Below are 24548 nucleotides of genomic sequence, written 5' to 3'. Positions count from 1 at the left end.
TCATTATAAAACTAAGAATGAAAAAAAAAAAGTACACTTGAGATCTATATCTTTACTTAAGCAAGTTAGATTTCCTAGTGTTACTATAAATCATAAGTAATATGTTTATTAATCTTAAATAACAGAGAGATGATTGCATAAAGTTATTATTGAACCAAGCTTTTTCTCCTTAATGTTTCATTAACATCAAGGTGACTTTACCCAGGAAATGTCAGCAGTATGGTTTACCTTAAACTAATAAACAGACGCAGTATCTTGAACACTTTATATATGAAAACCAACACTTTATATTTGTTCTTTTGCTTAAGTGGAAGTAAAAACATATCTTTATGCTTAAATCAATTTTTATGTAAGATACTTAAATGTTTCCCTTGAAAATTGTTTTCAGGTCACATTCATAGCACTCCTGCACTTGCAGTTTGTTTCATGCTATCATTATAACATACCCTTTCATTCTAATAAACACAAGGTGTAAAGAGAATTTATGATGTGGGAAATTTGAAAAACATCGATATTAAATGTTTTAATTTTGTTTAGTCTTAATGTCAAACAAATGCATTCTAAAATTTGCATCTGATTTATTACACCATAAATGATGCTTTCTACATTAAGGGCTATTTGAGCCATTGTGATACCTACCATTCAAAAAATACAAAGTAAAAAAAAAAAAATAAAATAAATAAAAAAAATCTGAGTATCAGCCAGACTGCTTATACTACTAGCAATGCTTCCACTTCTTGTTTTATTTTGAGAATTCTCAAGTTTTTGCACAGGTCAAAGGGGAAACATTTTTTGTGTAAGTGAAGTAAATTTGTCATGCTAGTCATAAAAAAAGTAATGGATCTTTTCAGAAAGCATTCATTGTATGGTACATACAACTGAACAAACTCTGGCTTCCCAATTTCAGATTTCTTACTGCATGTGTTTGTTGTTTTTTTTTGTTTGTTTTTGTTTGTTTGTTTGTTTGTTTTCAGAGCATCTTAAACTGTTGTCATTTAGGATAAGATTCAGTAGAATATTGGGATATCAACTATTCCCATTCCAATTTTATCTTCACCTCAAATTCTTTATTTAAGAGAGAGAAACTTTTCAATTATATGTACTTGTATTTTCTACTGTGGTGTTTTATTTAAAATGAAACTTTATTGCGTGCAGAATACTTTGTGAACATAAACACTTCTTTTTGGAGAAAATCTTCAACACCTCAACTCCTAGGAAAATATATTTGGATGCTTATTTTCTTATATAACAATTGTCATAGTCCTTGATATTTCAAAGAAAATCTTACATGAATAATAGTTCAGCAGCAATGTATCTAAGGAGTTTCTTACTGGGTGTTTTGGGGTGTTTTTGCTGAACTAGAACTGGGTTAATCTTTGACTAAACTGTTGCATAACTTGGTCACTTCTCCACCTTCTCTGTTTTTGGGGTATCCTTTTTAAAATAAAAAGAAATTGAAGATGATTTGAGGCCTCTAAGTATCCTGGAGTAAGGTATCCATTCTTAAATCTGTAGAAATAAAACCCTTAGTCCTGTAGTATATTATACTACATGTTATGCTATACTCCTAGCAATAGGCCATGGGACTTGTATTGAGTTTTCCAAGCCTCCTAACCAAAGCTTGTCAGCCTTGCTCTGACTGAACTTGAGTTGGCCTTCCTGGAGCTGTTTTACTTAATTTACCTACAACAGCAGTCTCATTCCCTTTATTTCTGTTTATTTTTTTGTGTGGTATAACCATAGTATTTATATATAAAGTAGCAACAAGATGTCATTCTGTGTAGAATGAGATATTTATGACTATCTAGCATAAAGAAATACAGGTCCAGTATGATCAGAGAGGCAACACTGGTGGCACCTCTGTGAGAGCAGATTTAAGAAAGGGAAAAGCACTGCTGCACAGGAACAGCTGGGAGAATGAGGACTGCAAACCACCCCTGCAGACACCAAGGTCAGTGCAGAAGGAGGGCAGGAGGTATTCCAGGCTCAAGGTTCCCCTGCAGTCTGTGGAGAGGCCCCTGGTGGCGCAAGCTGTCCCCCTGCAGCCCATGGGTCCCACATGGAGCAGATCTCCATGCTACAGCCCATGGAGGAGCCCCCAGTGGAGCAGGTGGATGTGGCCTGGAGGAGGCTGCAGCCCATGGAGAGCCCCTGCAGGAGCAGGCCCCGGGCCGCAGCTGCAGCCCCCCCGTGGAGAGGAGCCCCCACAGGAGCAGGGGGTCTGGGGGGAGCTGCCGCCCAGCCGTGGGGGACCCGTGCTGGAGCAGTTTGCTCCTGGGGGATGGACCCCATGGTACGGACTCATACGGGAGCAGTTCTTGAAGAGCTGCTGCCTGTGGGCAGCCCCCACAGGATCAGTTTGGGAAGGACAGCATCCCATGGGAGGGACCCCACGTGGAGCAGGGGCAGAGTGACCATGAAGGAGCAGCAGAGACAAAACATTGTGGACTGATGTTAGCCCCCATTCCCCATTGCCCTGTGCTGCTCGAGGAAGGAGGTGGAAGAAGGTGGATGGGGGGAAGGTGTTTTTAGTTTGCTTTTAGTTTCTCACTGCTCTAGTCTGATATTAATAGACAATAAATTACATTGATCTTCCTACTTTGAGTCAGTTTTGACCACGATGGTAATTGGTGAGTGACTTCCCTTGTTTCAACCCTTGAGCCCTTTTCCCTGGTATTTTCTTCCCCTTTCCTTTTGACAAGGGGAGAGTGAGAGCGTTTGTGGTGAAGCTCAACTGCCCAGCGGAGTAAAACCATTACACAGTTGTATTTTAATGGTCAAGTACTATGTAGAATTACTAGTTTGTTTTAGCTCAGTTAAGGAGAAAAGGGAAATATGCTAAAATAATATTGTATTTGTCAACCTAACAAAAAGTGTTAGAGAAATGCATAATCTTTGAACAGATCATAGAAAATCAGTAACAGGTTTTTTTTTTTGTTTTTTTTTGTTTTTTTTTTCCCCCTAACAGACACCAGACTGAAAAGAGATCAGCTGAAACTCAGTCTCTGTAGTTAATGTACAGCGACTGAGATAACCTTGGTTTAGGCTTCAGGTTGGTCTTAATGATCTGAAGTAGTTTCTATCTGTGAGCATGCATATTAAAACAGCATGGTGTATGGAAGACAATGTCAGGTGAAATGGCAAGAAAAAGTACACAGTGGAATACAGTACACATCCAATTCTTTCATATGTTCACGATTGTTTGATAGTTTCTCTGAATCAGGACAAAAAATGTAACAAAAATGTATTATGCAAACATTCTCAAAATCTCTCATGGCAGCTAGTTAGATTTGGCAACATTCATTGTTTGTTATTCAGATATTGATTCTGTCAAGTCCAGTATAACACTCAAACATACTTATTAATGAGCTACATGAATACCTAATATTGTGTATTTAGATAAGATTACAAAGAGTCCTGTTAGTTAGATAGTAATTCACATTGCTTATCTATGTATTTATACAAATTTACAGTGATGGAATGCTTTCCTTATGTTGTTGTATAAAATTTCTTTTACAGCATTAGAGTTGAAGTTGTCTTTTCATCCAGAAAAATAACAATTTTAAAACATATTGCTCTCACAGTACATAGGGGAAGGGGAAAATCAATCAAAAATGCCTATAAACATGGTTCCTACCCCCAGTATTATGCTTCTTAAACCATTTTCCCATGTTCATTTCCTGTGCTCACTGGAAGACTGAGAATGTGTCTAGCACTGTGTTCTGGAGATAACTACTCTACTATTCTTTTTACTATTCTTTTATTTATTCATTTATTTGGAATCAAGCCAAGCTTTGGGAATACCTTCCTATATGTAAATAACAGCTGAGAACTTGGATATAGATTCACACCTAGATCTTCACCCAGAATTTGTTAGTCTATGTAGACAAGCCATCATCTCATCTACTCACTGATAGCAGTACTTGAACATCAAGCCGAATTTCTGCAATACCTACAGTTTCATGGTTTGAAAGTGGTGTCACTGAGATGGATAACTTAAAAATACTCAGAAATGAATTTGATATGCATGTGGCAATGAGGTCATTCTATTCTATTAGAAAATGTTTTTTAAAAAAATAAGAAAGTAAGAAGCAAAAATCTTTGTGCCTCAAGGCACACGGTCACCCTCAGCTGATGAAGATTAGGAAGAATCTTTCGCATTGAGCTGGTTAATACATAATCAGCTATAGAGACAATTCTATCTACTTCATGTGATTAAGTAGTCCTAATTTCTGATAGGAATAAAATGCTGAGCTAGAGGGAACAATAGTCTGGTCTTTCATGGCAACCCTTCATAAATGCCCTTTTCCATTGAGTTCTGAGATACAGTTTCAGAGGGTTATTTGTTAACTCCATCTAGAAACATATAAAGGCACTTGGAACCAGCTGAGCTTTCATCCAGAAGTAGTAAAGCATACTAGAAGCTTTTAAAATAATTAATAGTCTGAGTAAGTTCATTATCATTTAAGATCTATTTTAGCTACACATATTAATATTCTGTTTTTGTTGCAGGGCTATTTAGATACTGCCATTCATTCATAATAAGTCATTTATTCCTCATTAACTGTTAGGATGGATGTAGATATTCATTATAGCAAGACAACAGACTCATTTAGCTGCACACAGTGCTTGATTATGCACTATGAACACTGACTGGAATGCAAATTTCATTCTACATAAGTCTCATCTTGGTTGTTAACCTCACCATGGGATAAAGTATTTTGTAATAATCTGCTGTACTGTACTTTTTTATTTTTTTATTTTTTTGGAGTATTTGTCCTACTCCAGAAATAAAAGAAAATAATAAAGACTGTTGATACCCTCAATTAGGGTAACTACTGACAAAATAAATAAAGGTTTCATAAACTAAACTGCAGTTGAGTTTTTAAAACATTCTTTGAAATGATGTATTCTTGCTTGACAGTTGTGCCAAAATTAGTATAATCTTAAAACTGATGAGATTCAGTTTTAAAGAATGTGAGCAAATAGTTGTTATGACTATTGTGTCCATGACTATTAGTAGTCATGGACACAAGCTTTTATTTTCTCATGAAATACATGTATTTTGTGTCCCAATTACAGAAATTTAGGACAAATTTGTACCTGCCAAATGGAAATAAAAGTATGTTTTCTGACAATTTTTACTCTATTCCAGGTCTGACTTCTGTGCATATTTGTGATTTATTTTTTCCTTTTTCTTTTCACTTTTATCTGTTTACATTTATAGAAAGCCTTCGTGTGTATATGCAGAAGTACTGTATTCATAATTCAGTTATTAAATAGCATGCTACTGCAATGCTCAGGACATTGCACAAGGCTTCCAGTAATGGAAGGAAATTAAAGAATTGCTATAAATTGAGATGTTGTGTCAGGGCTCTGTGTGAAGTGCATCAGGGCTAGTGCACTATCTCAGGAAAGGATCTATGACTCAGTCACTGAACTGCATTTATTGTCTCAAACAATATAAACTAACTACATATTGTTTTTCCACAGTCCCATTCAAGACTTCCCTACTACAGGCAGGTATGCTGAAATTGACAAAATATATGTTTTTTCTCAGGGGGTATTCATAGGATCTTTGCTGAATATCCAATGATGTGTACCCTTTCAGGAGGGAAATAGCACTCTTCTTAGAATCTAAATCAGAGGCTCCAAATGTTCCAATTCACACACAGATATTCAGTCTTTTATTTTAAGTGAGGCTCTTTTATATTTCTTTCTTCATACTGAGTTGTGGAAGGCCCATTGAATTTCCATCCTGTTGCAGATCCAAGTGATGAGATGTTTATACGTGATGTAATAATATACACAAAAACTCTGCAAAGAACAGAGTTGCTAGGCAATCATTATTTCTCTTATCTTCGACATTTGGGCTTCATCAAGGTTTGGCCATTTGGCTTTTGAAGAAAATAAAAAATAAACAGCCCCCCCTACCCCAAGAAAAAAAAAATAAAAATCTGAAAAGCAAATCTTCTGTTTGGGTTTTGTTTGTTTTAGAATACGGTCAAAAGATAATTTTCCACTACATAATAACTGATGGAAAACTTCCAACTAACCTTACTGAAGAACTTTAAATACTTAAGGAGTTAAGACACATTGTACTATGCAGGACTAAAGTGTTTATTATTCAATCAAAAAAAGCCATTGCAGAATATGTTACACAGAGGCGCAACACTGTAGGCTCCAAAGGTTCCTAATTTCTTCCAGTTAAAGCCAGTTTTCCTTAGAACATTCTCTCAAAAGTGACAATGTTCTCACACATCATCTCATTAAAGACTCTCCATCTACCTTTGAAATTTCTATCCTCTCCCCTTCCTTTCGAACAGAATCCCTAAAAGTTTTTAATTTCTAATGGCAAAATATATTTTAGAAGTTCTGTAAGTGCTGAAAAAATATAAAATTAATACATCTGTGAAAGGTAATTAAAGACTGAATACTTCAGAATCAGTGATTAAAGGGCAAAAAATATAATTTGCCATAGACTCCATGTCCTTAACAACTTTTATACTATGAAATACTTCCAGAGATCTCCATATGCATTATATAGGGGATATAGGGGAAAAAAATAAAAACTCAAAAACTGAAAAGATCTACCTAACTTAAAAAACAAACAAACAAAAAAGTATTACAAAGTTAATTTAATAAACGTGCTATAATATTGCATTTTTTACTATTACGTGATATTACAATTTTATTTTCCCCAAATATAGGAATATCTATGTTTCTCTATCCTAGTGAGCCTTACCAAAAGTTGCAACAAAGTGCTATTTATGTTTTTCTTTAAAGTGTAAAGTTTAATTGTCTAAATGTCAAGGCTGATTCAGTCAGATTGGCATTGGCAGCATGATCATTGACAACATTCTTCAAGTATTCCAATTCACATTAGAAATTGAAGATCATATGTTGTGGGACAAGATGCTTTAAGAATTAAAATATTTTTGATTCAAACAGATGGTAACTTTTTTTTTTTTTTTTTTTTTTTTTTTAGCAAGGAAAATGAGAGAAAAGAGTATAAAAGTTAAAAGCCATTAGACCTGACAAGGTCAAAGATTTGATGGGGCAAAAATTGATTTCAAAATAAATGTTAAAAATAATATTCTATAGGGGACCCTTTTTCATGACAAAGCCGCATTTCAGATGATATTTTAAGGACAGCTGATCTAGCATGTAGAGCAACCTAAATCCTAGGTCATCTAGAAAATATGAGTTACACTACTATTGGTGACTGTAAAAGATCAGAGTATACATTCTAGGTAACCATAAACTCATCAGAATTTGATGTGGAAAAAAATTATGTCCATATTTCCTGAAACAAAACGGAAAACAATGAAAGGAAATAACTGGAAAACAAAGAAACTTCTGAGAAACTTCTCTTTGATCTTCAAAAGTAATTATACGAGAATGATAGCTACCCATTTATATAACTTAATGATATATTTGGCTTTTATGTGTTCTGTAGTATATAGCAGACCTATACCAGAATCATTCTGTAACTAAGATTCTTAAGATTCTTATTCTAAAAAGAATTATGTTCTTGTTCCACTAAAATTAATGTCAGAGGATGGTTGAGTGCAGTGTAGATAGGATTTCAGAGTATTTGAATCAACTTTCTCCTATTACAGAAAAGATTTCTTGCAGGAATAAAACATATTTCTATCGTGTTCAAAGGTTTCCTTTTCTTTGTTACTAGGATAACATTAAAGCTTCATCCCTCAGGATTTATATTTTTATTACTGAAAGCATAATTCCTACTGATCCAATTGTGATTTCCAACTGTACTAAGACTGATGGTTGAAAGTCTGATGCATTCATCCAGAATATTAATTAGGTAAGACTATATGTTTAGACTTAAGCATGGGTTTAAATTCTATGTTTGACTGGGATCTATGTGAATAATTTGGCAGGAATTCAACAAGTACAGCCAAAAGCATTTAACAAAATAAGGGTCCTTTCAAGGTAAAGACTTTATCTATACATTCAGAGCCAGTAACTGATAGATAAGTTTAATATGGGGAAAACTGGGAAGGTAGAATAAAACTATTTTGGTCTTTTATGCAGCAAAGGAGAATGTCCTACCTGCATTTAAAAAGTCCCTAAACACTTCATGTTATTATAACAACTTTAAGTGGAACACCTCTTTAAACTCTGAAAAAGAACTGTGTTTTTATACATATATACATATATTAGTTTAAATAGATTGGAGGAGAAAATCTATGACATTTAACCGTTAACTTTTACAATTACTTGTTTTCTACAAACAGAGGCCGTAAGGATTCTGTAAGAAAATTTAATCTCTTTTAACTTCTTCCTTCCCTCTAAAGACACATGACAAAATACTTTCATAATTTCTGAATTAGTTCAGTTGATTTTTCACCAATTAAGAATTGACATAGATTTCCTATTTCTATATAAAAGGAAAGACTAAAGATGACTGATATGCTGGAATTAACAAACAGATTATTAATTGTTCCTGAAACCTATTATCTCATTCCAGGAATTCTGATTTCAAGGATTTGTTCACTTTAATTAATGTATGTACTAGTTGATTCTTATTTTTCTTACCCATAAACAGCATATACAGTTATCTTCAAAAATGTTGTTGCTTTAAAGTCTGTTTTGGAGTTCTTCTTCTATAAGAAGGAAAAAAAAAAAAAAGACAACATGACAATATATGGTTGATGCTTTCATCCCCCATATAAGAAAATTCTGATAACAACCCTTTGTTTCTTTAGGAAAACAGTCTAAAGTTCATAAAGAAAGCACTCTCTTACTGGAATGAAGCATCATGGAAAGTATTTAAACTGGCTACAACATCAGGCATTTAAAGAGGTGAATAAGTATGTATATCAACTGTACTTAGTTGAACAGTACTGTCTGAGTTACTATGTGGCACAATTACATGTATGATAAGTCTATTCTTATTTTTATTTTTTTTTTTAAATAAGAAAATATTACTGAAATGTAATAATCTTTATAATAATCATGTGATAATTTATGGAAAATAGGAAAAAAAAATCGCATTACATTTTCAGTCTTTCTTTACCATTGTGATTTAGTTTTCATGAAAGCCTTCAGTGAAAACAATTAAGATGAAAGTCTGCCTCCACTAGAGACAATGACCAAAGTCCTACTGGCTTTGGCAGAGTGTGAATTTTTCCCTTCCATCTACCTAAAAAAGCAATCATAAGAGAAAAGGCTCAGATACAGTGAACTTCTTAATCATAAGCATTTATGTGATCTTGTGGTAAAACCACCACAAATCTCTTCTCAACTGTGAAAAAAAAAGTCTTGTTTTATGAGCCTTGTAAGCGATAGGACTCTAATGTCTTGTAACAGTAAGTTCCAAAAGCTGTCTTTTGCTACAGAAAAATATTAATAATAATAATAGTAATAATAATAATAAATATCTTTATTTTTGGTTATCTCAATTTTTAAGAATCATTAGTTCTTATATTTCTGTGGTATACATTTAAATCCCAATCTTTTATCTTTCTCTGTTACCTTCACAGAGCTTTTCAGTGTCTCATATAATATCCCCAGTGTGCCTCCTCTAATATTCAATAACACTGAATAACATGAAAGAGCTCAAGAGCTGAGATAAGGACAGGGAGATCAGTCTACAATTATTGTCACGGGCAAAACAGACTCGAATAAGGGAGATTAGTATAATGTATTGCCTATTAATAACAGACTAGCTCAGTGAGAACTACAAGCAAACTAAAAACATCTTCTCCCCTTTCACTCTCTTCTACGTCCTCCCTCCTGAACAGCACAGGGGAATGGGGAATGGGGGCGGCGGTCAGTACCTAAACACTTCATCTCTGACCCTTCTTCACAGTCACTCTCTGCCCCTGCTCCACGTGGGGTCCCTCCCATGGGATGCCGTCCTTCCCAAACTGTTCCTGTGGGGGCTGCCCACAGGCAGCAGCTCTTCAAGAACTGCTCCCGAATGGGTCTGTACCACGGGGTCCATCCCCCAGGAGCAAACTGCTCCAGCACGGGTCCCCCACGGCTGGGCGGCAGCTCCCCCCAGACCCCCTGCTCCTGCATGGGCTCCTCTCCACGGGGGGGCTGCAGCTCCGGCCCGGGACCTGCTCCTGCCCTGCGGGGGCTCTCCATGGGCCGCAGCCTCCTCCAGGCCACATCCACCTGCTCCACCGGGGGCTCCTCCACCCACGGGGGGCTGCAGCGTGGAGATCTGCTCTGTGTGGGACCCATGGGCTGCAGGGGGATAGCCTGCTCCACCAGGGGCCTCTCCACAGACTGCAAGGGAACTTTTGCTGCAGTGCCTGGAGCACCTCCTGCCCTCCTTCTGCACTGGTCTTTGGGTATGCAGAAGTGGTTCTTGCTCCACATTCTCCCAGCTGCTCTTGTGCAGCAGCTTTGTTGTTGTTGTTGTTCTTGTTTGTTTGTTTGTTTTTCCTTTATTAAAAATGCTCTCACATAGGTGTAAACAACATCACTTATTGGTCTGGCTCTGGGCAGCAGTAGGTCCCTTTGGAGACAGCTGAAACTGGCCCTTACAGGAATATGGGACAACTGATGGACTGTTCTCCCAGAGACCATACTTGCAGCTCCCCTCTGCTACCAAAACCTTGCCACTTAAACCCAATACAATATCTGAAGTTGTTACATGTGGCCGAACACCTTCTACCTGAGTTGTTCAAGGTAAGGTTATTTTAAAATATTTCACCTTCATTTGCTTCTGTGCCATACAGAATCTGGTACAATGAATGTATGGGGTCTGTGCCTCTTGTATGCTGTTTCTGTACAAATAATGACTGTAAATTTCATGTTTACTTCAAGCTGGGTACCTGAAACTCAGTTCACATAAAATTGTCAAGCTCTTCTGAAACATAGTCTGAAAAATTAATTTGGCAGCATTGCATCCTAATTAATTTGTACTTTGCTACTTTAAAAATGAAGTTGAAATGTATTTTATTTTTTAATAAGCTTTATGTTACCGAACTTGCCCTCACAGTTTTATGTGACAAGCAGGATTCCATAGTAAAGAAGAAAAATTAACTGTTCTACACAATAAAGTGTATTCTCTGCTTTCCTTGACTCTGTTATGGAGTTACTTGATCATGCCTTTCAAGTGCAGAATTTAAATAATAAATTCTTAAATAAGATTTTTTTTTTTAATGCTGTACAATCACTTCAGTGATAACTACTGTAATATTGTTGACAATCAGAGGTCTGTAAATATTTTTTTAAAGTCTACGAAAGTGTTTTGACATGACGTTTATTAAATCAATAAAATTGCAAATAAAACAGATGACTTGTGTAAATTGAAAGATAACAAAGCCAATTCACTTGAACTCATTTATAATGTCGCATGTATTTGAAGTACACTCAACTGTGGTTAGGATTTCATTATATCACCATTTTTTTTAAAAATCTTTTGGTCTTCAGCCTTCCCTACTTTAACACAGAGAATTAGAAGTCACAAAGTAGTCACAGGCTACTTTATTTGAAATTAGGACTGAGTAATTTGTTTGCTGCTATTTACTGTCATTTTAATCATTGCACCATGTTTCTGTAAAAGCAAGAGGCAATGGGTGGAAGTCAAATGTCCAACACAAAAGACAAAAGGCATTTCACCAACCACAGCAGATTTAGCACAACTTTTAAGGGGGCTCAATTTTTTTTTTTTAATTTTTTTCAAAAAGCTAAAGTCCTGGTATACTCTGATTGCTGAACTGATATAACTTCTGGCTTTGGATGTACTATTTAATCAAAATATCAATTGAAATTATAGTTTACATTTATGTAAATGTGTATTATTTCAGTATTTTTTTTTCCTAACAGTAAAAGTCTGTAAAATAAATGTGAATTTTATTCAGTTAACACATGAGGTTTGGATTCAGGGATTTTTAACCAGTTTTATATATGGATATTTCTGTTAGGAGAGAAAACTAAGTTATACATCATCATAATTGGAGATTAAAGATTACAGCAATGATTATTGTAATATCATGTGAGTCCATCAACAGAATGCAACCATAGCTTTGTCATTTTTTCTACGTACATTAGATCTTGAATGCTATTATTTTTGTATGCAGTTGTGTAAAACACTTTTTAAAAAAAATAAAATCATATTTAGATACAGTCAAAGGATACTTTGTATATATATATACCAAAGTTTAAAATTTTTCAATGAGATAGAAATAAGAATGTAATTCAGAAGATAATACACTGTATTTTTTTTCCTAATTTTTCCATAGCCCATGGTTCTTGCTTTTGAAGGCTGAGTTGGGAATATAGTACATGTACTAATGGGGAGGCTGAACATAAGAATTAATTTGCTGTAGTTTCCTCAGTTCCAGGGAAAAAAAACAAAACAAACAAACAAAAAAACTTATCTTACTTATCTTACATTTCTGTTTTGTAACAAGAAAGTAGTTAATGAAAATACATTTTGAAAATGAATTTAGTACATTTTTATATTGACAACTCAGCAATATGCATCAATCAAGTTGAATGACAATATAAATGACATGACAAGAATCCTATAATTAAGGTGATATTTCATAGAAATCTTTGAATTAAAGTGAAATCTGACAGTTTCTCTGGAGGAAATGGTAGTGCAGATATATTTGAACAGGCTTTAATTGTGGAGAGATGCAGTAGTCCTGTGACTAGTGGTGTTCCCCAGGGGTTGGTGCTGGGTCCAGTCTTGTTCAACATTTTCATCAACGACCTTGATGAGGGAATAGTGTCCACTGTCAGCAAGAATGCTGATGATACAAAGCTGGGAGGAGCAGCCAACGTGCCAGAAGACTGTGCTGCTATTCAGTGAGACCTGGACAGGCTGGAGAGATGGGCAGGAAGAAGCCAAATGAGGTTTAACAAGAGCAAGTGTAGAGTCCTGCACCTGGGAAGAAACAATGGCACGTATCAGTACAGGCTGGGGGATGAACTGCTGGAGGGGAGCTCTGAGGAGAATGACCTGGGGGTCCTGGTGGGTGACAGGTTGACCGTGAGCCAGCAGTGTGCCCTGGTGGCCAAGAGGGCCAATGGGATCCTTGTGTGCATTAAAAGGAGTGTGGCCAGCAGGTCAGGGGAGGTAATCCTCCCCCTCTACTCTGCCCTGGTCAGGCCTCACCTGGAGTACTGTGTCCAGTTCTGGGCTGCCTGGTACAAAAAAGACAGGGATCTCCTGGAAAGAGTCCAGCAGAGGGCCACAAAGATGATACAAGGCCTGCAGACACTGAGAGACCTGGGTCTGTTCAGCCTCGAGAAGAGAAGACTGAGAGGGGATCTTATCAGTGTTTACAAACACCTTAAGTGTGAGAGACAGAGGGATTTGGCCAATCTCTTTTCAGTGGTTTGCAGGGACAGGACAAGGAGTAAAGGTCACAAGATGGAGCACAGGAAGTTCTGCACCAACATGCAAAAGAACTTCTTCACAGTGAGGGTGATGGAGCACTGGAACTGGTTACCCAGGGAGGTTGTGGAGTCTCCTTCTCTGGAGATATTCAAGGCATGTCCAGATACCTACCTGGGCAACCTGCTCTAGGGAACCTGCTTTGACAGGGGGGTTGGACCCGAAGATCTCTTGAGGTCCCGTCCAACCCCTACAGTTCTGTGATCCTGTGATTTTCCTAATGATTAATAGTTTTTTGTTTTTATTTTTCCAAAATAAAAGAAATTGTATAAACAGCCTGCAAAGGTAGGTAAAGGTAAAATATAAAGCAAATTTCAGACTTTTTTTTTTTTTTTCAAAAAAGATTTGCTCAGGTTATTAGTGTAGTATATTCATACAAACTACATTATCAATACTCATATAAACAAAATTTCTAGAACAATGAGCAGCTCATAACTTAAAGAAGTTAACACGTTTAAAATCTTAGAAAATTGGTGCAGATTTTACACACAACACCCCACTACCAAAATTACGGTGTTAGAGCAGTCAGTTATAATAATGCTTACTGCTTATTTGCAGACATTTGAATATTACCATTATAGTAAGTAAACGTAAGACACTAAAAATTGCCTCATTAATACTCTTACAGATGCTTTAACTGTTCTGTGCCTGATGTATGGTCAAACTGTGTTACAAGATACTTTCTTGACTGACAACTGGAGTTGTTGCTTACTATTCTTTATATTACCATAATATTTAGAAGCCTTATTAGAGGCCAGGATCCCTATGTACAAATGCAAGCCAAGAAGACAATCCCCATCCAAAGAATTTTCAAACTAAGTGGAAGACGCGAAAGCAGATGGAGTGAGACAGATGGTTGGAGCTTGAGGGTGGTAAAATAAAGCCCAGAGATTATACTAGGTTTTAAAACTCTACGAGTTTAGCCATTGTTGCATGCTTTGAAGACAGTATTAAGTAATAAACAACAAACACAAATAAATAAATAAGAATTGTACTTGGGGTTCTGATCTGGATCTTTACTTGGGGTTCTGGAATGAAGATCTAAACATGTCTATGGGGGGCTTCTTGACTGGATTGGAAAATGATTTCATATGTATGTATATATTATGCATATGTAGGTACCTGTCTGAAAATCTGGTAAGCACTGATAATTTAACTTGTATTTGTGAATATGATTCCCCCCACTAAAGACAAGTGAAGGGGAAGGATGGCTGAATGGCTCTTTAGGTGAGAACATAAAAATTAGAACGTGAAAAATGAAAACCAGGAAACAGATAATTGTATAATAAATAATCTATATCTGCTTTTTAATTCTGAAGATGTGCTCCTGACATGGGAACACTATGGCTTCAGTATTGCCACTGCAAACAAAACAAGGACAGAAACTAAACTTGAGGTCACCAGAATGAGACATGGTATGGGAAAGACAGTAAGCCTGTCAGCAGCTCTGTTAACACTGAGAGTATCTATAGCAATGACGCAAGAAAGAAGTGGGACCCACAACACAGAAGAGACACGGACCTATTAGAGCTGGTCCAGAGGATAGCCACAAAAATGGTCACAGGGCTGAAACACATGTCCAATGAAGACAAGCTGAGAGAGCTAGGGTTGTTCATCCTGGAGAAGAGAAGGCTCTAGGAAGACTTTATAGCATCCTTCCAGTACCAAAAAGGGGCCTACAGGAAAGCTGCAGAGGGAGTCTTTGCCAGGGTGTGTAGGGATAAAAATAAATAAATAAATAATAAAAGGTGTCATTGTTTTAAATTTCAAAAGGATCAATTTGGATTGGATATATGTAAATTTATATATCTGAAAATTTATATATAAATTTGATATATACATTTTCATAGTAAATTCTTTACTATGAAAGTGGTGAGGTACTGGAACAGGTTGACCAGAGTAACTGTGGATGCCCCATCCCTGGAGGTGTTCAAGACCAGGTTGGAAGGGTTTTGAGCAATCTGATCAAGTGGAAGTTTACCCTGTCCATTAAAGGGGAATTAGATGATCTTTAAGGTCCCTTCCAACCCAAAACATTCTATGACTCTATGATTCTGTGTATTCAAACATGCAAGAAATGAAAAAGAAAACAGACATTTTTTGGAAAGATTATGAGTTTAAGATGAAATTTCTGCTTTATGAAATTGTTTCCATTAGATGGGAAAGACATCAAGTTACAGGTGGAGGATCATAAGGAGAACAAAAAATGGAAGTCCAGAGAAAATGGAGTGGGCCTTAATTCTGCAAATAAAAAAATAAATTAAAATGTAAAGGGTACAAATGTAAAGGGTTTTGAGTTTTCATTATGTTCTTGTCTTCATGCTTTCTTTATTGAAGAAATTAGTAAAAAAAAAAAAAACTGTTCTTCATAAAAACTTTAAAATCTAAGTAGCAGTTTCCACACGTAACTTTATTACCAAAGAAAAACAAAGAAAAAAAGGAACTAAATAATATCACAAGTGCAAATTTTCAGGTTGTTATTTTTATATTGTTCTAAATTTGATTTTTTAAAATAAAAACACAGTATTGGATTAATTAGACTGCATTAGATTTTAGTTGGTTTTTTTGTTTTTTTTTCCCCGTCTCTTTTATCCATTTATAACCTTATGAAAAAAAAATGGTAGAGGAAATTAAAAAAAAAAAAATCTACACAAAACAATGATTCAGTTCCTCAACTTGTTCATTCCATTCTAAAGGTGTTATTATCAAAGTATGAACACAAAATAATACAAGTTTTTGAAGTTTAAAAAAAAATGTGAAAATGAAATAACTTTTAAAACATCAATATTTTTATTTAGAAATTTCTTTGGAAAATTTCACACTGCAAACATGGCATTTTTCCATCCAGATGAAAAACAAACAAACAAGCAAACAAAAACTACAGTGATCTTCCTAAATTCCAAATACTTAATTCAGCTTTAGTCAATAATAACTGTCAGATAATACTTCTTATGTGATGTAGTCTTAATTATAGGAATACCTCTTACTTCTGACTAAATTAGAGTATGTATTTGAGGAAGTTAAAAATATCGCAACTCAATACAATGAGCTAAAGTACTGTAAATGGATAAAAGGATGCATGCTACCTTTGTTTTTTGTTTCATCATTAATTAACTTCTCTGTTAAAAAAAAAAAAAAAAAAAAAAGCTGTAAAAAAACATTTATAAAATTTGTAAAAAAAACATTTGTGTTGTATCTCTTCAATAAGAAAGAAATCAGTAATAACTCTTTTGCCCTTAGACATCCCTTAGATATTGATAGTAGGTTATCAATAATTCAGGGTCTTCTTAGGTCTATTTTTTCTTAATATTTATTTATAGGTCTGAAATTATGAATGTGATTCATGTTAAATTTTGGAAGAAGTATTTTGGTAGTGTCAAAGACATTTCACAGCAAGTAGACCATGTACAGATATGAGTGTTTTCTTGAGTGAGAGGGATGTGTGTAGGTATTTTAGGATTTTTTTCCTTTTTATTTCAGTATCAAATATTTGAAAGGCTTCAGGTTAACTGACTTTTTTATTATTATTTTTTTTTAATAAGCTAAGCAAAGATGAATATAAGGTTAAGTCAGAGGTTTCATTTTAGACATCTGGGCTTAGGCCTTTAGAATCAGGAAACTGATTTTCATTTCTATCTGTTCTGAATTAAACTATTGGTAGGGGATCCTGTTGTTTCATCTAGCAGATCTCCTCAGGAATCCAGAATTCACTCAAAGAGTTGACTCTTATTTAAAGCAATGAGAATTTAATTGTACTTGTATATCAGCTCAAACCGGGGGCTTCCAGAGTGGATCTCCACTCAACACCTGCGTTCTTATACAGTATAATCTTCATTTTGTCATCAATATTCCAATCAGTTTTTGACACATGCACATTACATTCCTTCAGATTGGCATTTTTGTTGTTGTTGTTGTGGGTAGGATATCATCTGTTGTCTTCTGGATATGTCGCATCTGGTGCCGTCTTTGGTCAGTATGTCCCCCTTCCCTCAATCTGCACCACCCAGATCCCAATACAACACCGCTTGGTATTGCACAATGGCCATTATATATCAGGTTTGAGTCACACGGAGCTCATAGTACAGCCTGAGACTTCACCAAATTTACTAATGTTAAACAACATCTACCTGAGTTACTAATGTTACAGTGGCATATTTCCCTTTCACTGTATTCACTGGAGAAGAGAAGGCTCTGGGGATACCTCATATCGTTCTTCCAGTACATTAAGGAGTTCCTCCAGGAAAGCTGGAGAGGGGCTCTTTACCAGTGTGTGTAATGATAAAAAAAAGTGTAACGTTTTTTAAACTAAAGAAGGGTAGATTAAGATTAGACATTAGGAAGAAATTTTTTTTCACAGACTGTTGTGAGACACTGGCACAGGTTGCCCAGAGAAGTTAAAGGAATTACATGATCATAAAGGTCCCTTCCAACCCAAACAGTTCCATGTTTCTATGATTGTAAACTATAGGAGAACATGTTGATTTTCAGGTTTATTATTTTCAAAGCTCCTGAAACAGCATAAAGTGAAGAAAGCTAATAGTTCTGATTATTAAGTCAGGCTTTGTTACATTAAATATTCACAGATAATTAGCAGCAATTATACAAATATCATGAGGGAAATAGTTTTCACAGAGAACCCAAAGGGTACACTCCTTTCTGTTTCACTATTACTCTGGAGAATTTACTACTACGTGAACCCATCCTCTTTGTGTCCTTTAATATTTGATTTGTTCTCTTATGCTGTTTCTGATTATTAAGTATTTTTCTGATTATTAAATATTAAGTAAAATACTCATTAATTATTCTTGACCATTTTAATTATGAATTGATTTTTAAATATATGTCAAAATTGTTTATGGTTAGATTTTTCAGCTATGCTTTCAGAAAAAAAAAAAAAAAAAGGTACTATAAAGTACTATTACTGTAAAATTCTTTACTTCTTGTTGGGAAGTATGTTATCTGTAAAATATATTTATTACAATCCAGTTGTGCCTGGCTTTGGAACACTGATGCTCTCTCTTCATCATGAAGTACCCTCTTTAGTTTATATTTCTCTATATGAGCTATCTGCTGAATGTGTGTTCTCCCTTTACACAATACATTCTCATCATTTTAATGATGGATATGTAAGTTCTTCACATAAATAATAAATAAATAAATAAATAAATAAATAAATAATAAAAGAAGGAAAGGAAAACAAATTACAGTGTTCTCAACAATTTTAAATTGTCAAATCCCAGTGAAGATTTGATGATTCCAGTCTTTTTCCACTTATAAAGAAAATCATTCTTTTTAATAAAGCTGAGAATAAATGCTGTTATCTTTGCTATTTCTGTCCTGTAGCAAAACAAGCATAGTACTATGTCATATAATCAGGAAACAGAGCGTCTGATGTCTATGCTGTTCCTCACAATAATTTTACAGCCCACTTCAAATGTCTTTATTACATAGTTCTTTTTTTTTTTTTTCCTATCAAGAAAAAATTAAAAGGCTACTAAGGTCATGGACTATCTTGAAGATACTAGACTAGCTGGAACAGTAGTAAAATGTAATACGATAGAATAGTGAAAAAAATATTTTGATTAATCCTATATTAAGTTGGCCTATATTAATTTGGAACCTCCCATAAATGCAGGGAACCATTATTTTCTGAATTTATCAGGATAAGAAATTATTGTTTTCTATTTATTTTCTCAGAATATGGTTGTTTATTTTTAATGCATGTTTTCTTGTTCTACAATATTCCAAGGAAGTAAGAGAGATATTATTCTGCTTATTCTTAAAGATGTGAGCTAAGAATTGCTAACAGAATATCAGGTATTCACTGAGCAGTAACTTGGTAAGCAATAGAAAGAGAAGGATGAGAATAGAGAGTTCAGGTGATGATTGATGGTTCTTTCTATGGGGTTAAGCAGTCATACCTCTTAGTGTCTTCAGGTGGTGTTAAGAATATTCAGCAATTTTTAACACCTAGTTCATTGTTTGGAAAGTATGCCTCTGAAAGTATTCTTCCTCTATCTTTTGCTCTAGCCAAATATTAAAAGTCAAAATCATCAGCTCTATATTGTAATTAAAAATCCTTTTCTCTAGAACATGAGCTTTTAGCAGATAAGTTACATAATACTAAATCCAATCCAAATCTTCAAACATTTAAGACGTATTAGAGGAAGAGGGAGCACAGCTATTTGAACCACAATGATATTATGTCAGCCATGGGAACAAGTGGAAACAATTATTACTGGTACACTCCAGTTTCACAGAACAAACTCTCCAGATCAATAATCAATAACGAAGAAGTTATTGCAATGCTGTCTTCTTGCATAAAAATGGAACTTTTCCTAGTTACAGTATTCGACTTAATTGAAGGATCATTGAAGATTTCTATTCAGTAGAGAACTGTTATCCCTATGAAATGAAAATATTTATGAGGAACAGCTTGATGACTGAATAGTTCCATTATAATAGTTCCATTATAATAATTTCAAAAATTACCATTTTTAATGGTAATTATTCTCTTTATTTAGAAGAAACCACGAATAGAAAAAGGGCTTTACGCAGTTTCAGGCACCAAATATAAAATATTAGGTTCAGATGAGCAAAAAGTTTTCATCAAATGTGCACAGACTGCATATTTTCATTGTAAAGATCATTACTTCTCAAGGACCAGACTGGCAAAGGGGCTAAAGGTTGTTTAAACATAGCTTCACCAGTTTTGGAGCATAGATTTGCAAATTTCAATCAAATGGCTATGCAACTCTACATTGTATCAATGTCAAATATCTCAGAATTTCAGACATTCATTTTAACAATAAAAAATCTGTGCCTGTGTGCTTATGTAATCCTCATTGTGTTTACATATCTTTGTTGCCCATGAAACATGCTTAGGCACGTGCTTAGCCTGTCTTGAAGTTTAGCACATGCTTAAGTACCTTAATTTTAACATTACCTTTTATATCCAATGATTCTGCTGACATAAGTCAAAAAAGAAGAGAGGGTGAAAAGTCTGAAATTTAATTTTTATGTACATTTCTAAGAAATCTTCACATATAAAATATTCACAGCATTTATAAAATCATTGTCCCTTTATCAGCAGTATTAAAACTGTTGTAATCCCATTTAGGGGTGAATCTTCCACTTATAGGCTCATGCTATACTGTCCGTCTGATTCTATAGATTAATTTTAATAGCAGTTATTGATTTATTGTTGTAGTGCCTATGGCTGAACTTCAATGATCTTCAAAAGGCTCCAAAGAGCTTTTAAATTAAGTGTGGGTCAAAGGCAACAAGACCATAAGCAAAGAGTTAAAGGAAATGATGAGCTAATATTGTTAGTGTGTTAAGCAGTAGTCTTATCACAACAGCATGACAGTGACTGTCAAGGGTTTCTTTGTTGTTTTTGCTCGTGGGTTTTTGTTTGTTTGGCTAACATCATGGTCAGAGACAATAAAGATTTATATAATTTATATTATAAAATTTATATTTTATGTAACAGAAGAAAAGGAACCAGAAAAGACAGAAAATGAGGTCTGATGTCAATATGGCAACAATCTACTAGAATAAATTGTGCAGCAACATTCTGGATGTTCTTGGGCACTACAAATGACACCCAGTTAAGAGCCATAACTAACATATTTATTTATTTTAAGTTTATATCATCACTGACAAAGAGACTGGGAAAAGAGAGAGATCTCTTTATCAAAATGTGAGCTAAAAAACAAACAAACAAACAAACAAAAACTAAAACAACTCAAAAAATAAAGCAGTTCATGAGATGGCGGACACACAAACAAGTATAGTAGTCGTTTATAAGATATACTTGTCATATATCACTACAAGTGTTAAAATGGTGTCCTGCTCTTCCACTGTAGTGCTGGGACTAGATCAATAACCACAACTCAGAAAAGTCAGGGAACTGTTGATGTCCTACATGGAAAGAATACTTAATAATTTTCTTGATTCCTTTTCTATGGGACATAGAAATGGGACAGTATGGGACAAAAAAGAATTTCACCGACCTTTGGGAAGTATAATATTATGTAGACTTGCATTTATAATATTATTTTTGATCCATTCTAGTTCTCAATCTTTTTTTTTTTCTGTTTCCTATTTATGGTTTTCCAAACCACATTTGTTCAGTTGATTCTTTCCATGTAAGCATGATCATCTGCATGTTATTATTTTATTGGCAAATTATCCATAAATCATATAAATCAGTTATTCCTATATTTTAAAATGATCAAGGATACTTTAATATTTTGAAAGAAGGAGAGAAGTAAGGCAGAAACTGAAATAACTCATAAAAAAAATTGTTTGCTAATTGGTAATTCATATTTGCCTCATCAGCATAAAATAAATAAATAAATAAATAAATAAAGCAAAAAAACTCTTTCTTTCATAGGATTGAATAGACTAAATAAGAACCTCACAAACATCATTGCATACTAATATTCTGGAGATATACATTAATTTTTACCTTCATATTCCAAAATGTTAACATTCAAAGAATGTTAACGGACCCAGAGGGAGTATTTAGCACTTAGAAACTGACCATGGGTGATATGTCCCAGCAGAAAGCCTTGCCCACAAGCTTACTTTCACTCCCCTACACTTCTTTCATCTTCAGAACTCTCATTAGTAGTAATAAAATGTGCATGAATAAAGCCTAATGAAGTATCAACTCCATCCTTAAGCTATTCTTTATATTCAGAATTACTTGAGAGCTTTTTTTCTAGCAGGCATCATAGTTGGAAGCTGAGTTCTTCAACCATGGCAGTGTTGGCAATAAAAAGACTTTTTTTTCTTTTTTTTTTTTTTTTTTCAGTTTCCTTTTATTTTCCTCTCTCTTTTTTTTTTCTTTTTCTTTTTTTTTTTTTTTTTCCATAATGTAATCCTGCTTCCATAATCTTTTAAAATTTCAAAAATAAAAGTTAATAAGATTTGCTAATAGGCCAGACTCCTACTTTCATCATATCATGCCTCTCTTTACTCTCAAAATTCTAATTTCAATTGTCTCTCAAAAACACCTTCAGTTATTCTATTCTTCCTTTGGCTGGCTTGCGCCACCCTGTTTTGTTTTTGTTTTCTCATTGTATGAGCTTTTGTGTTTCATTTTTCAGTCTTCCCTCAGCTCTATTCAATCAAACAAGTTCAACATTTCCAAACAGTCTAAGCCATGTCTCTCTCTATTCATGTTATGACTGAAATCTTTTCTGTGAATTTGTCTTTTCTCTCTCCTGCTCTGTGTTTTCCATTGTAAAGTTATTTGCTTGATGATAACTATATTTTTATTAGATGAGAAAGTCTGGTCTGCTTTTTCTGATAGCTCAGCTTGAGGAATTTATCTGCAAATAAAGGATATGCTGTATTCACAAATGTAAAGGATTCATACACATATCTATTGGCTACAGAAATCCCTTTCCATTGCAAGCAAAGGGATTTTCTTTCCTCTGCATCTCATCCACGCATCAGAATAAAAAAGATGCCAAAGCAGCATTTTTTCTACGTGCTTCATTCAAAACAAGTCGCAAACAGAAGGGTAGAGATTCTTCATTCCCCTTTCTAAGAGTTTATCACTTAAATTTTAATAACTTTTTGCAAATTTCTAATAGACTTTTAGAATGCAGTTACAGAATCACAGAATCACAGAATTTCTAGGTTGGAAGAGACCTCAAGATCATCAAGTCCAAACTCTGACCTAACACTAACAAGTCCTCCACTAAACCATATCCCTAAGCTCTACATCTAAATGTCTTTTAAAGACCTCCAGGGATGGTGACTCCACCACTTCCCTGGGCAGCCCGTTCCAATGTCTCACAACGCTTTCGGTAAAGAAGTTCTTCCTAACATCCAACCTAAAACTCCCCTGGCACAAATTTAGCCCATTCCCCCTTGTCCTGTCACCAGGCACATGGGAGAATAGACCAACCCCCAACTCGCTACAGCCTCCTTTAATGTACTTATAAAGAACAACATGGTCGCCCCTGAGCCTCCTTTTCTCCAGGCTGAACAAGCCCAGCTCCCTCAGCTGCTCCTCGTAGGACTTGTTCTCCAGACCGCTCACCAGCTTCGTCACCCGTCTCTGGACTCTCTTGAGCACCTCCATGTCCTTCTTGTAGTGAGGGGCCCAAAACTGAACACAGTACTCGAGGTGCGGCCTCACCAGAGCCGAGTACAGGGGGACGATCACTTCCCTAGCCCTGCTGGCCACACTGCTTCTTATACAAGCCAGGATGCCGTTGCCCTTTTTGGCCAGCTGAACACACTGCTGGCTCCTATTCAGGAGACTATCAACCAATACTCCCAGGTCCTTCTCCGCCAGGCAGCTTTCCAATCAATCCTCTCCCAGCCTGTAGCTCTGCTTGGGGTTATTGCGTCCCAGGTGCAGGACACGGCACTTGGCCTTGTTGAACTTCATGCAGTTGGCCTCAGCCCATCGGTGCAGCTTATCCAGATCCTCCTGCAGAGTCTTCCTACCCTCGAGCAGATCGACACGCGCACCTAACTTGGTGTCATCTGCAAACTTACTGAGGGTGCACTCAATGCCCTCGTCCAGATCATCAGTGAAAATATTAAAGAGGACCGGCCCCAGCACCAAGCCCTGGGGAACGCCACTACTGACCGGCCTCCAACTGGATTTGAATCCATTCACCATGACTCTTTGGGCTTGGCTATCCAGCCAGTTTCTAACCAAAAGAAGCGTACACCAGTGCAAGACATGAGCACCAGTTTCTTGAGGAGAATGTTGTGGGAAACAATGTCAAAAGCCTTGCTGAAGTCAAGGTAGACCACATCCAGAGCGTTTCCCTCATCCACCCAGCACATCACTTTGTCATAGAAGGAGATCAGGTTCGTCAAGCAGGACCTGCCTTTCATAAACCCATGCTGACTGGGCCTGATCACCTGGTTCCCCTGTAAGTTCCACATGATGACACTCAAGATAGTCTGCTCCATGAGCTTCCCTGGTACTGAGGTCAAACTGACAGGCCTATAGTTCCCCGGGTCTGCCCTCTGGCCCTTCTTGTAAATGGGCGTCACGTTTGCTAGCCGCCAGTCAACTGGGACCTCCCCCAATAGCCAGGACTGCTGATAAATGATGGTAAGCGGCTTGGCCAGCTCCTCCGCCAGTTCTCTCAGTACCCTTGGGTGGATCCCATCCGGC

This window comes from Anas platyrhynchos, chromosome 2, assembly GCF_047663525.1.
Source record: "Anas platyrhynchos isolate ZD024472 breed Pekin duck chromosome 2, IASCAAS_PekinDuck_T2T, whole genome shotgun sequence".
In the NCBI taxonomy this organism is placed as follows: domain Eukaryota; kingdom Metazoa; phylum Chordata; class Aves; order Anseriformes; family Anatidae; genus Anas; species Anas platyrhynchos.
Note: the sequence above shows the minus strand (reverse complement) of the source record.